The sequence below is a fragment of the Triticum aestivum genome, chromosome 4A, assembly GCF_018294505.1.
Source record: "Triticum aestivum cultivar Chinese Spring chromosome 4A, IWGSC CS RefSeq v2.1, whole genome shotgun sequence".
In the NCBI taxonomy this organism is placed as follows: domain Eukaryota; kingdom Viridiplantae; phylum Streptophyta; class Magnoliopsida; order Poales; family Poaceae; genus Triticum; species Triticum aestivum.
Window position 1 is genome coordinate 52,636,320 of NC_057803.1, and position 13,865 is coordinate 52,650,184.

The following is a 13,865-nucleotide window of genomic DNA, read 5'->3' on the forward strand; positions in this document are numbered from 1 at the left end:
CTGGATTGCGAATTTCCAGCGGGATTCAAACCCGTAAACATAGAGGCATATGATGGAACAACAGACCCTGGAGTCTGGATCGAGGATTATATCCTCCACATACATATGGCTCGAGGAGATGACCTCCACGCCATAAAATACTTACCCCTCAAGCTTAAAGGGCTAGCCCGGCATTGGCTTAAAAGCCTTCCTGAAAACACAATCGGAAGTTGGGAAGAGCTCGAGGACGCTTTCTGAGCAAATTTTCAAGGGACCTTTGTCCGCCCTCCGGATGCAGACGATCTTAGTCACATAACTCAACAGCCCGGAGAGTCAGCTCAGCAATTCTGGAATAGATTTCTTACTAAAAAGAATCAGATAGTCGACTGTCCGGACGCCGAAGCCTTAGCAGCTTTCAGGCATAATGTCCGAGAATGGCTCGCCAGACACCTCGGCCAGGAAAAGCCAAGAACAATGGCCGCACTAACAAGCATCATGACCCGCTTTTGCGCAGGAGAGGATAGCTGGTTGGCAAGATGCAGCACCAGCGACCCAAGTACTTCCGAAACTAGGGATGGAAACAGAAAACCGCGACGCAATAAGGACCGTCGCCGGACTAAGGAAAAAAGTCCGAAGAGCACGGCAGTTAACGCCGGATTCAAAAGCTCACGACAGAATCAGAAAAAGCCGCCCCTCCAAGATAACATGGATGACCTATCCACCCTAAACAAAATCCTGGATAGGATATGTCAAATACACAGTACTCCCTGAAAGCCTGCTAACCATACCCACAAAGATTGTTGGGTTTTCAAACAATCTGGCAGACTCAATGCCGAACACAAGGGGCTCGATACACCAAGCGAAGACGAGGACGAACCCCAAAAGCAGAGTACCGGGAAACAAAAGAATTTCCCACAAGAAGTAAAAAAAGTAAACTTACTCCACATAACAAAACGTGCGGCGCCCATAAAGGTATGCGCCCCATGGTCTATCCCAAAGGAATCCTGCCACTGGTTGTCAAAACCAATCATCTTCGATCATCTGGATTATTCTAGAAGTATCAGGAACCCAGGCTGGACTGCCCTGGTACTCAATCCAATAATTGGCGGACTCCAGTTTTCAAATGTCCTTATGGACGGTGGCAGCAGACTCAACCTGATATATCAGGACTCAATCCGCCACATGGGGATCGACCCAAAAAGAATTCGCGACAGCAAAACCTCCTTTCAAGGAGTAACGCCAAGTCCAGACACCCATTGCATGGGTTTTCTCCGACTCGAGGTTATTTTCGGCTCTACCGATAACTTCCGTCGTGAAAAGCTGACTTTCCACATCGTCCCATTCTCAAGTCACTATCAAGCACTGCTGGGACGCGAAGCTTTCGCCCGCTTTAACGCAATACCGCATTATGCATCTCTTACGCTTAAGCTGCCCGGTCCACACGGCATCATCTCCTTAACGGGGAAGCAGTAAGGGCGCCTCCCCCAAGCGGAGGATTGTGCGACCGCTTTAACATCCCCACAATACAATGGCTTCACCAGCCAGAACATCGGAACAGGTCATTAAGACCACGGACACGGATAGACGAGTCCTGCACAAAAGTATCATTGATAAAGGCTTAGTGGCCATATACCCCTGTACTAGGGGCTTCACACATATGAAATAAGAGACAATAAAGCTCAATTTTCCATATTTTACTTTACACTTTGTTTATTTCATATAACTTTTGTTCGGCATGCCCCTTTTTCAACTTAGTTGCTCTCTTTTTTACAGATGAACGTCGTGTTGCGCCCGTCCAGGATACGGCACAACGGAGATGTAGGCGCAGACATGCAGTAGGGACCCGTTCCAAGGATTCTTTTCAGATTAAGACCCTGTGTAAACCTTTTTTACTGTCTCTTGTTGATACACATCCCCTGGTTCTATGACCAAGGAGGAGGCTGGCGTCTTGGCATGTGGCCACGTCAGAATTCTTGCGCGTACCTGGACACTAGGGGCTTATACCTTAGAGCGTCACTTAGCCCGCTCTCATAAAGACCGAATACCTTAGGGAGTGTTCGGCGTCGCGAGTTTGGCCTTATATGCATCAGCTCCGAGTCATGATTTTGGTCAAATGTTGGGTTGCCCGGCTCCTATGTTCGGCCGCCTTACGTTCCGCTCTATCGGCTAAGGCGGCACCAGGAGAACTACTGCGATTGTCCCCTGTTCGGCCAGGCGAGCACCTCAGTAGAGAAAGCCGAAAACCGACTGTCATGATATGGCGTGAGACTGGTCAACCACTCGATGACTCTCCGGAATCTATAGGATTCCCCCGCATTAACGAAGGGCCGTTTCCTGGCCAGGCACATACGCGCCCCAAATTCGGACGAGCACAGTCGCCACCAGGGGCTACCTAAATAGTCCCATTGTCAAGCTCCTATGCCTAAGTGAAAGTGTTAAAGCATTATAGTCCGGTTGCCTAGCTCGCTGCGCTATCACCTCCTTTGTAGGACCAAGACGTTGGATTAAGTGTGAAAATGCGCCTTCTGCGAGCACCCCTGCACTATGTGCGTGGGGGCTGAAGCCAACGACTGCCATCTTTCAGATTTTGTATGTATATCTTAAAACGGCCGCACAGGAGGTGTTCCACATACTTGCAGGCACAAGTATAAAAGGCTACTACAATTTATCAAAATATTGCTTCATAATTACATAGGCTATCAGATCATAGCATCCTTCGAGCACTGCGTCTCTATTACACGAGCGCCTTCAAGGACTTCCTGAAAATAGTGCTCGGAGGGTACTCGGATTTGGTCCGAATCTCGGGATGCAACAACGGTGGTATCCATCTCTGCCCAGTATGTCTTGACACGGGCAAGAGCCATCCGTGCGCTCTCTATGCATGCTGACCTCTTCATTGCATCGATATGTGGCACCGCGCCAAGGAATTGCTGCACCAAGCCGAAATAACTCTTCGGCTCCGATCTCCCCGGCCACAGATGACCCACGACGTACTTCATGGCGAGTCCATACAATCTATTCAGTTCGGCCCATTGAGCCAGACGATCATCCACTGCCAGTGGACGCTCTGGATTGTGGAACTGCGACCAGAAAAGCCTTTCCACTTCGCGATCCTCTTGATCTCGAAAGTGTTCGGTCGCATCAGCAGCACTCGCTGCCAAATCCAGATAGGTGTCCTTCGCACTCCACATCTGGTCCAACGGAGCAAACTTTGGATCGCCAAACTTCCTCCGCAGCATAAAGGGCTTTCCAGCCGCAATCTGTCCGGCCTGGCGCAGCTCCTCCTTCGCAGCTCTCATCGCAGAGCGAGCGTCCTTGGCATCAACAACGGCCTTCTCTAAATCCGTTTGTCTCGCCTGGTCTTCTTTCTCAAGAGACTTGCGATGGTCAGCAGCGCTTTGTAACTTCACGGCCATCTTGGCCATCTCCTTCTTGCTTCGGCAGTGAGCAGCCTGTTCGGCTCTCAGCTCTTCAAGTGCCTTCTCGGCAGCCACATCACTTGTCCTGGCTTGTTCCTTAGCTCGGGCAAGTTCTGCCCGGAGACTCTCCACGGCGGCCGCACCATCTACGTCAAGAACACACATTGTAAGATACTGGCATAAAAGCTCCTCTTACCAGATGCCGCTCGAGGAATTGCATACCTTGAGCATCATCAAGTCGCTCATTGACGAGCGCGATGTCGGCATCTGCCACGTCAAGTTGCCGCTTTAGTTCGGCAAAATCATCAGTTCGGCTCGATTCCGGACACTTCGCCACCTATATACAAAGGTGAAAATTAGACCTGGGATTATGATCCTCTGCGCGCCGTCAATTTTGACAACGCATAGAGTCTCAGGGGCTACTATCTACACAGGGCGCATCTTGTTTATGCGCAACTGACAAAGAAGTACATTATCAAATGTACCTCAAAACCCGTCAGCAAACTTCTGACGGCCTCGTGCAATCTGCTCTCCGCGGACGAAATCCTTCCAATCACCGTACCCATCAATGAACGGTGCTCCTCTGAGATAGAAGCTCGCCCCAGCAGAATCATCAGCTCCTTCGACCGTGCACCAGACAGTGCCAGACTCGTCCTACGACCTCCATCGAAGGCAGGATGCGGAGAACCTTGGGGGGCCATATGGCTACTTTCCACCCCTACCGGATTCGGAGAAACCCTCCGCAAGGACACCTCAGGGTCGCCCGCCTCTGTAGGCGGTACGGCAGGGGGAGGCGTTCCACTCTCCATCATCTCTGGAAGAAGATCCCCCGAAGACGAGCTCTGCTGAGAAGGGCTGAGGTCCGAGCTACAAGGTAAAATTTCGGTTAATCTTCTCAAATAAAAAGTAAGGATTTCTCTCATCCCTCTAAAGGAAAATTTTTCTCTACTTATGGCTCGCTGGAGGGATGATCCCTTTGGGGGCGTAGTTCAGCCGAGGATCTCCCCGGCGCCGGACCCTCTGACGAGGACTTCTTCCCCCGCTTTGAGGCCATGGTCTCCGGGTCGTTAGAGGCGGCCCTATTCTTCCCCCTAGGAGAGGAATTGTCGGTTCCTCCCTTCGGAGCAGCCTCCTTCGAGGAGGCCATAGTTCCTTGTCCTCCCCCTCACTTCCCTCCAAAGGCACGATCTTCAACATCCTGACTAGCACGGGATCCGGCCTGGTCTCAGGAAGGAGAGCCGGACACCTGATCAGCTTCGCCTTCGCTACCCACTCCTGTTTAAAAGGACAGCTCTTTTAGGGGCGAGTTTATGACAACTTTACGGATAGCGAGTCCGGGCACAAGGTTACTTACTTGAGTATCCGGGCGATTGCAGCTTAAACCTGCGTACTCGGTCAAATCCGGACACATTGCTTGTGATCCAAAGAACATTTTATACATCTCCACGGGCGTTGCGCCCATAAAATGCTGGAGAGCTCGTGGTCCCTCCGGATTAAACTCCCACAGACGAAGGGAGCGACGTTTGCCGGGCAATGTTCGGCGAATCAGCATGACCTGCGTCACCTTGACCAGGTTAAGGTCTCTTTCTAAGAGATGCCTAATGCGGCCCTGCAACAGGGGCACGTCTTTGGATAACCCCCAATCTAATCCTTTGTTGACCCATGACGCTAGCCATGGTGGGGACCCGAGCGAAAGGCAGGAGGCACCACCCACTTGGCGCTCCTGGGAGCGGTGATACAGAACCACTCTCATTGCCACAAGCCGAGCTCCTCTTGAAAGGATCCCTCGGGCCATGGAGCATCGACATTCTTACTTATGACAACACCTCCGCACTCTGCGTGCCGTCCCTCGATCATCTTCGGCTCCACTCCAAAAGTCTTGAGCCATAATCCGAAGTGAGGAGTAACATGGAGGAACGCTTTGCACACAACGATGAATGAGGAAATGTGGAGGATGGACTCCGGAGCTAGGTCATGAAATTCCAGCCCATAATAGAACATCAGCCCCCTCACAAAGGGATCCATCGAGAAGCCTAAACCCCGAAGGAAGTGAGACATGAACACTACGCTCTCGCCAGGCTGGGGACTGGGAATAGCCTGCCTTTTAGCAGGCAACCTATGCGAAATTTCGGTGGTCAAAAACTTAGCCTCTCTCAACCTTAGCACGTCCTCCTCCGTGACGGAGGAGGGCATCCATCGGCCTTGAAGGTCGGAACCGGACATTGTCGAAGGTCCGAAGCGCCTGGAATCTAGAGCCTAGGGTGTTGGAACTCGAGGCGACATGCGAACTTGTTTTGAGATTGGAGAAAAGAAGTAAGGCCTTTGTCTCTTTATAAGAGGTTGAATACCAGGAGCCCTCCCCGTAACCGTTTGGGACTCGCCTTTAATCAAGAAAACATGCTAACGTGCATGATTGGGTTACCCACGTCCGTATTGATGAGAATCCCGTAAATAAAGGGGACACGATCTCTGCTTTGACAAGAGGTGCCAAGGAAACCGCCTCAAAAAACATGCTGAAGTGGAAAAGCAAAAACAATTCGAATAAAGGCTTGGCCGTAGTGTGATGTCACGCTGCGGAATACGTCAGCAGATTAGATTTGTGTTAATATTATTCTCTCTATGGCAATACGTGGAAGCTTATTTTGCAGAGCCGGACACTACTCTTGGTGTTTAAAAACTTTTATGAAGAATTTGGAGGAGGAACCCGCCTTGAAATGCCGAAGACAATTTGCGCGCCGGACTCGTCGTCATTGAAGCCTGGTTCAGGGGCTACTGAGGGAGTCCTGGATTAGGGGGTGTTCGGGTAGCCGGACTATACCTTCAGCCGGACTCCAGGACTATGAAGAAACAAGATTGAAGACTCCGTCCCGTGTCCGGATGGGACTTCCCTTGGCGTGGAAGGCAAGCTTGGCGATGCGGATATTCAAGACCTCCTACCATTGTAACCGACTTTGTGTAACCCTAACCCCCTCCGGTGTCTATATAAACCGGAGGGTTTTAGTCCGTAGGACAACTTCATCATGCAACAATCATACCATAGGCTAGCTTTTAGGGTTTAGCCTCCTTGATCTCGTGGTAGATCTACTCTTGTACTACCCATATCATCAATATTAATCAAGCAGGACATAGGGTTTTACCTCCATCAAGAGGGCCCAAACCTGGGTAAAACATTATGTCCCTTGTCTCCTGTTACCATCCGGCCTACACGCACAGTTCAGGACCCCCTACCCGAGATCCGCCGGTTTTGACACCGACACCACACTTACCATAGGTGTTACGACTATCCCGTAAGAGGCAAATAAGGTAGTTCGTGTGAGGAGGAGGATCTTAAGGAAGGAGGGGCGGAGGATTTGCCATCATATGCGGAGGAGGATTCCTCCGAGCCCAGTGGATGAGGAGGTGAAGAAGGGCAAACGCTATTTGACGCCCGCGTGCGTCCAACTGCTGCAGCTTCGCTGAAGCGCACGCAGGTGGGCCGGCCCAGTTTGCGGCAGAGCGTGCTGCCTGTTCGCAGCTTGTTTTTTCGTTCGTTTTCTTTTGTTTCCTTTTTTATCCTTTCGGTTTTTCCTTCCTATTTCTTTTACGTTATTTTTGCCTTTTCTTTCTAGTTTTTTCTTTCTCTTTCTATTTTAAATTGAGCAAATGTTTCATCATGAATTTTTTCATTAATAATTTAATACGATGAACAATCTATGTTTCTTTTGTTTATTTTTAGTTTTTCTTCCTTTCTTGTGTATTATACAAGAGTTCATCGCGTATTACAAAAATGTTCAACATATAATTAAGAAAATGTTCACGCATATTAAGAAAATGTTTATTGTGTACGTAAAAAATGTTCAACATATATTTAAGAAAATGGTCACGCATATTAAGAAAATGTTCATTGTGTACGTAAAAAATGTTCATCATATATCACAAAAATGTTCAATGTCTATTTTGATATTGTTCAGGGTATATCACAAAAATGTTAAATATATATTTTCAAATTGTTCAGCATATCTCAGAAAAAAGTTTCAATTTGTATTTGAGAAATGTTCATCGTATGCTACGGAAATGTTCAATGGTCGAATTTTTATTTTTGGATCTGTCACTACATATAGTTCTTAAGTATTCACGCAGCTTATTGAACGCAATCACACAGAAGCTCTCGTGGGAAGGAACGCTAACTATCTACCATACGGTTCGGAGTTCGATTCCTCGGTACAGCTTTATTTTTTAGAATTTTTAGTACTGGCTGCCTGTCACGCCAGTTAATGGGCCGGCCCATTCAATCGCGCCCTGTGCGAATGCGCGTCTTCTTGACGCACTTGAGCGTCAGCTAGGGACTCCCGTGAAGAAGAGTCCCAGTTAACACAGCGGCGGATGAATCGTTCTTTTATTAGTATATCCTGGACACAAACATCGATAATATTATAGAGACAAAATTTAGTACCACCTCAAAATATGTTTTAAATTTAAACTGAAAGCGTAAAATCACGGGAAGAAGCCTATTGTGACGGTGACCCCACAAAGTCAATCCGCGCTTTATTATTATTATTAGGGAAAGATAATTGGATGTGGGTTTCCATAAACTATTATTGTTGACACTACCCTTGAGGTAAAAGGTTGGGAGGCAAAACTATAAGCCATATCTTACTCTATGTCCGATTAAAACTTCATACCCATAATTATTGCGTGAGTGTTAGCAATTGTGAAAGACTAAATGATAGTTGAGTATGTGGACTTGCTGAAAAGCTCTTATATTGACTCTTTCCGATGTTATGATAAATTGCAATTGCTTCACGGACTGAGATTATAGTTTGCTAGTTTTCAATGAAGTTTATGATTCATACTTTACATTGTGAATAAGATTATTACTTTAGCATAAGAAACCATATGACTATATATATATATGTTGTTGTTCTAAGAATGATCATGATGCCCTTATGTCCGTATTCTTTTTTATCGACACCTCTATCCGTAAACATGTGGACATATTTTTCGATATCGACTTCCGCTTGAGGACAAGCAAGGTCTAAGCTTGGGGGAGTTAATATGTACATTTTGCATCTTGCTTTTATATCAATATTTATTGCATTATGGGCTGCTATTACACATTATGTCACAATACTTATGCCTTTTCTCTCTTATTTTACAAGGTTTACATGAAGAGGGAGAATGCGGGCAGCTGGAATTCTGGGCTGGAAAAGGAGCAAATATTAGAGACCTATTCCGCACAACTCCAAAAGTCCTGAAACTCCACGAAAGTCAGTTTTGGAATATATTCAAAATATTGGGCAAAGAAAGCACTAGAGGAGAGCCAACCACCGTCCACAAGGGTGGGTGGCGCGCCCTTGCCTCGTGGGCCACCTGGCAGGCCCTCGATGCCCCTCTTTTGGTATAAGGTGTCTTTGGCCCAGGAAAAAAATCAGAAGGAAGCTTTCAGGATGAAGAGCCACTGTCTCGAGGCGGAACCTTGGCAGAACTAATCTAGGGCTCCGGCGGAGCTGTTCTGCTGGGGAAACATCCCTCCGGGAGGGGAAAATTGTCACCATCGTCATCACCATCGATCCTCTCATCGGGAGGGGGTCAATCTCCATCAACATCTTCACCAGCACCATCTCCTCTCAAACCCTAGTTCATCTCTTGTATCCGATCTTTGTCTCAAAACCTCAGATTGATACCTGTGGGTTGCTAGTAGTGTTGATTACTCCTTGTAGTTGATGCTAGTTGGTTTATTCGGTGGAAGATTATATGTTCAGATCCTTTATGCATATTAATACCCCTTTGATTATGAACATGAATATGATTTGTGAGTAGTTACGTTTGTTCCTGAGGACATGGGAGAAGTCTTCCTATAAGTAGCCATGTGAATTTGGTATTCGTTCGATATTTTGATGAGATGTATGTTGTCTTTCCTCTAGTGGTGTCATGTGAATGTCGACTACATGACACTTCACCATTGTTTGGGCCTAGGGGAAGGCATTGGGAAGTAATAAGTAGATGATGGGTTGCTAGAGTGACAAAATCTTCAACCCTAGCTTATGCGTTGCTTCGTAAGGGGATGATTTGGATCCATATGTTTCATGCTATGGTTAGGTTTACCTTAATTCTTCTTTCATAGTTGCGGATGCTTGCGAAGGGGGTTAATCATAAGTGGATGCTTGTACAAGGAAGGGAAATACCCAAGCAATGGTCCACCCACATATCAAATTATGAAAGTAACAAACGCGAATCATATGAGCGTGATGAAAACTAGCTTGACGATAATTCCCGTGTGTCCTCGGGAGCACTTTCCTTTATATAAGAGTTTGTCCAGGCTTGTCCTTTGCTAAAAAAAGGGTTGGGCCACCTTGCTACACCTTGTTTACTTTTATTACTTGTTACCCGTTACGAATTACCTTAGATAAACCATTAATTTAACAATCTCACATCTATCATGGATACACTCACCCAATCCACGTCTACTACCATAGCATGGCACTAAGCAAACGTAGAAATAACTCCCAAAGGTTTGATAATAAAATAGGTAATAGGTACTACCTCATCTACTTCCCAACCCACAATTTAATTAGATCCTTATCATGCATTGTTTGAGGATTGATCTAATGCAATAAAAACTGGGTAGTAGGAGGTATGATCAAAGTGTTACTTGCCTTGCTGCTGATCCGCAAAACCTAGCGATTCGAAGTAGCAAGAGGCACACTGTGGGTACTCTATCGCAATCAAACAAGCATAAAATTAGTACTCATCTAATGCATGGGTTAAACTGAAATAAGAGATCTAACTAGAAAGTTCAACTTAAGAACTCCAGTTTGCAAAAAGAATCAAATCAAATGAAGCAACGAAAAAAAGCGGCAAAAGAAACAAGCTTCGTTTACTAATCTGGATCTAGGTCAAATTTTACAGAGGCAAAAACTTATTTGAGTTGGTTAAACGGAAAGAGGGTTTCGAGCGGAAACTTGATCCGCTTGAATCACCTGATTCCGACAAACGAGCGAAAAGTTATACTAGAATGAAAATCGGATCAGAAATCGTGATCAGGAAAATCACGGGAAAATCCGAGAAAAAGAAAAACGATGAACAGATTAACAAACAAACATTTGTTATCTGGATCTAAACGATGAATGCGTTCGCTAAAACGAACGAATGAGCGAACAGTCGCTAATTAACCTAAACTGAAAAAAAAACCGATCTAATAAGAAAAACGGATCTAAAAAACAGACAAAAAACCGGCGGAAAAACCAAACGGGTTTTCTAAAAAAACCAGTGGCGGGGTCAACCTTGGCGGGTGGGTCCGGCATCGGCGGCGGCGGCTGCGGCGCGAGGCGGCGATGGCGGCGGCGGCGGCTCCGGCGGCTGCGGCGTGGGGCGGCGGTGGCGGAGGTGGCGGCTTGGGGCGCGTGCTAGGGTTTCTTGGGGCGGCGGCTTGGCTAAAGCGGCCCGGGGTGGCGCTATTTAAAGGGCCCCGACCAGAGGAGTCCTGGCCGATCCCGGCCGGTAGTCGATTCGTTTTTTTAAATAATTACGCGCAGAAAAACAGACAAAAGAAATACTAAACGGACTCCAAAAATCCCGAAATAAATTTTCCCCGGCTTCTAAAATCAAGCTGCACTGGATGAACATTTATTTGGGGCCTAAATGCAATTTTCAGAAAACACACTTTTTCCTAAATTCAAATGAAATAGCAAATAAAACAAAAATAAAATCTTATTTGGTTTTATTATTAAATCCTCAATATTTCTTTATTTTTGGGAAAGTCATTTTATCCCCTCTCTCATATTTTTATGATAGAAATAAATGAAGATAAAATAAATAAAATCAAATGATCCTATTTTCAAAATTTGAGAAAACTCAAATATGAAAATAATGAAATGCCCAACTCTCTCCAAGGGTCCTTGAGTTGCGTAGAATTTCTAGGATCAACCAAAATGCAATAAAATATGATATTCAATGATGATCTAATGTATAACATTCCAAATTGTAAATTTGGGATGTTACACCGGCGCGTAGTGCTGTCTTCGGCATTGCAAAGCGGGTTCCTCCTTCTGAACTCCCGAATAGTCTTCGGACGAAACGAATGTGTCCGGATCTACAATGCACAATTGTAGAGGGTACAACACTTCCATGAATCCGATCTGCTGGCAACTTTAATAATGTGACGTCACGCCCTCCCGGCCTTTATTTCGAACCGATTCCTGTCCCGCCGTTCCACGTTTTGGGGGCATGGTTTTTACTAGCACGTCTTGACGAAGCAGGGATTGTGTCCCCTTATTTCAGGATTTTCATCAATACGGGCGTGGGTAACCCAACCGTCCTGCGGGAAAGATTCCTTAGGAATAGGATGGTTCTTAGGCTTTAGGAGGAGGCATTCAATACCAGAGGCCTTTATAAAGGAACCAATGGCCTTCTTTTTACGCCAAACTTATCCTCAGCCTTCCCAACCCCGAGTTCCAGCACCCAAGGTTCGACTCCATTGCTTTCAGCCTTCCATCATGTCCGGATCCAGTTCTGAAGGTCGATGGGTGGCTTCCTCTGTTACAGAGGAGGATATTGCAAAACTTTGGGAAGCCAGATATCTGACTGTAGAGATGCACCACCGGCTTCCTGCTCAAGGACAAGTTATTCCGACCCACAGATCGAGCGAGAGGGTTGTGTTCATCCCCCACTTCGTCCAGGGGTTAGGGTTTGCGCTTCACCCTTTCGTCCAGGGGCTAATGTTTTATTACGGACTGGATTTTCATGACCTTTCCCCGGACTCGATTCTCCATGTCTCGACGTTTATTATCACATGCGAGGCCTTCCTTCGAATCCCCCCACACTTCGGTTTATGGCTCAAGAACTTTAGTGTGAAACCGAAGATAGCCGACGGGGAACAGGCAGAGTGCGGCAGTGCTACAATCAGCCAACTCGCCAACACTCCCTGGCCAAAAGGTTCGTTTACCATGACTTCCAGTTGCTGGCAGCGGGAGTGGTTTTACATTACAGAGCCCCGCAGTACTAAGTGGGTAGCTACACCCACCTACCGTCCTAGCCCACCGTCACAGCTTGTATCATGGGTCAACAAAGGGCTAGACTGGAGATCGGTTGATGAAGTGCGGACTTTACAAAGCCGCATCCGAACCCTCCTCGAGAGGGATATCGATATCGTTAGTGCGATTCAAGTGATGTTAGTCTGCCGAACCCTGCCCTGCTAGTGCAGGCCTCACCGCATGTGGGAGTTTAATCCAGAAGGACCACAGACCCTCCACCACTTCTTCAGCGCCACACACGAAGGGATGTGGAAGTTATTTTCCGGGAAGCAGAAAAATTGGCCGGATACTGCTGAGGACGCTGGCCTCAACTGTAATCGTCTGGATACCTCGGTAAGCACTTGGCTCTCGAATATTTTGCGATCATGCATACAGTAATATGATACTGAGCGGGCTTTCTTTTTCCAGGGATGGATAAAGAAGGCAGAACTGATTATGTGTTCGGCCCCTTTGCTCGAGGGTCCAACAAATCCTGTCCTAACAAGGATGCTAGCGTCAGCACCATACCAGATGCCGGAGAAGGAGGACGAGCCGGAGGACAAGAGGACCAAGGACAGCCTCTATTCCAAAGGGACCTCGGACTTTGTGTCCGGAGGAATAAAAATCCCCTCATCTGAAGACAAAAGTAAAGGGGGGCCACTATCTCTTTCCCTCCCAAGAAGAAGAGGGCCGCCTCCTAAGATTGGGAGAAGCAGGCTCCCAAGCGAGGCAAGATGCCTCTAGGAGGCGGCCCGGGCCTGGAGGATGTCGAAGCACTGCCTCATGACGAGGACGAGCCTCCGACCCAATGGTAAGTGAACAAGGCTGTTCTAAACATATCCCGTTCTTTTCATATGATGCCTGAAATATACATTTTTGGTAGCCCAACGCGCAGTCCCCCTCAACAATCCTCTTCTTTGGGGGACCTTATCCCGGAGATGATGGAAAGCGAGACGCCCTCACCGGCCTCTCCATTCAATAGGGCAGACGATCTAGAGGTGTCGTCACGGAGGGTCTCCCCTGACCAACAAGTGGTGCAAGGGATGAAAAAGATGCTATTGGAAGTTGATACTTCGGCAGCCCAGGGTCCGGGGAACAACAATGAAGACCCCGAACAGTCCGGACTGCAGCCAGATACAAATAAACAGATCCCTTCAAAGGGTGGCCGTACTCCTGCGGCTGCCTCCGGAGACCCAGATGCATCGGATATCTTGACAAACATGCCGCGGCAGGTGTCTGTTTCAGAGGAACATCATACCTTGATGAGTATGGTGGTTGAAAAGGTCCTATCCGCGAAGATCGGATTGAATGAGGCCTTTGCGAGCCTGCTAAGAGGCTTCGAGGTTTGTAATGTAACATGTGCAATTGTGTTTTATTCAGAAAATAAACTTGTGTATAGACAGTAGCCCCTGAGACTCCGTTTGGCTTCCCCTGGGAGGCGAACAGAGGATCAAGAAGGAATTTGGAGGACTAAACT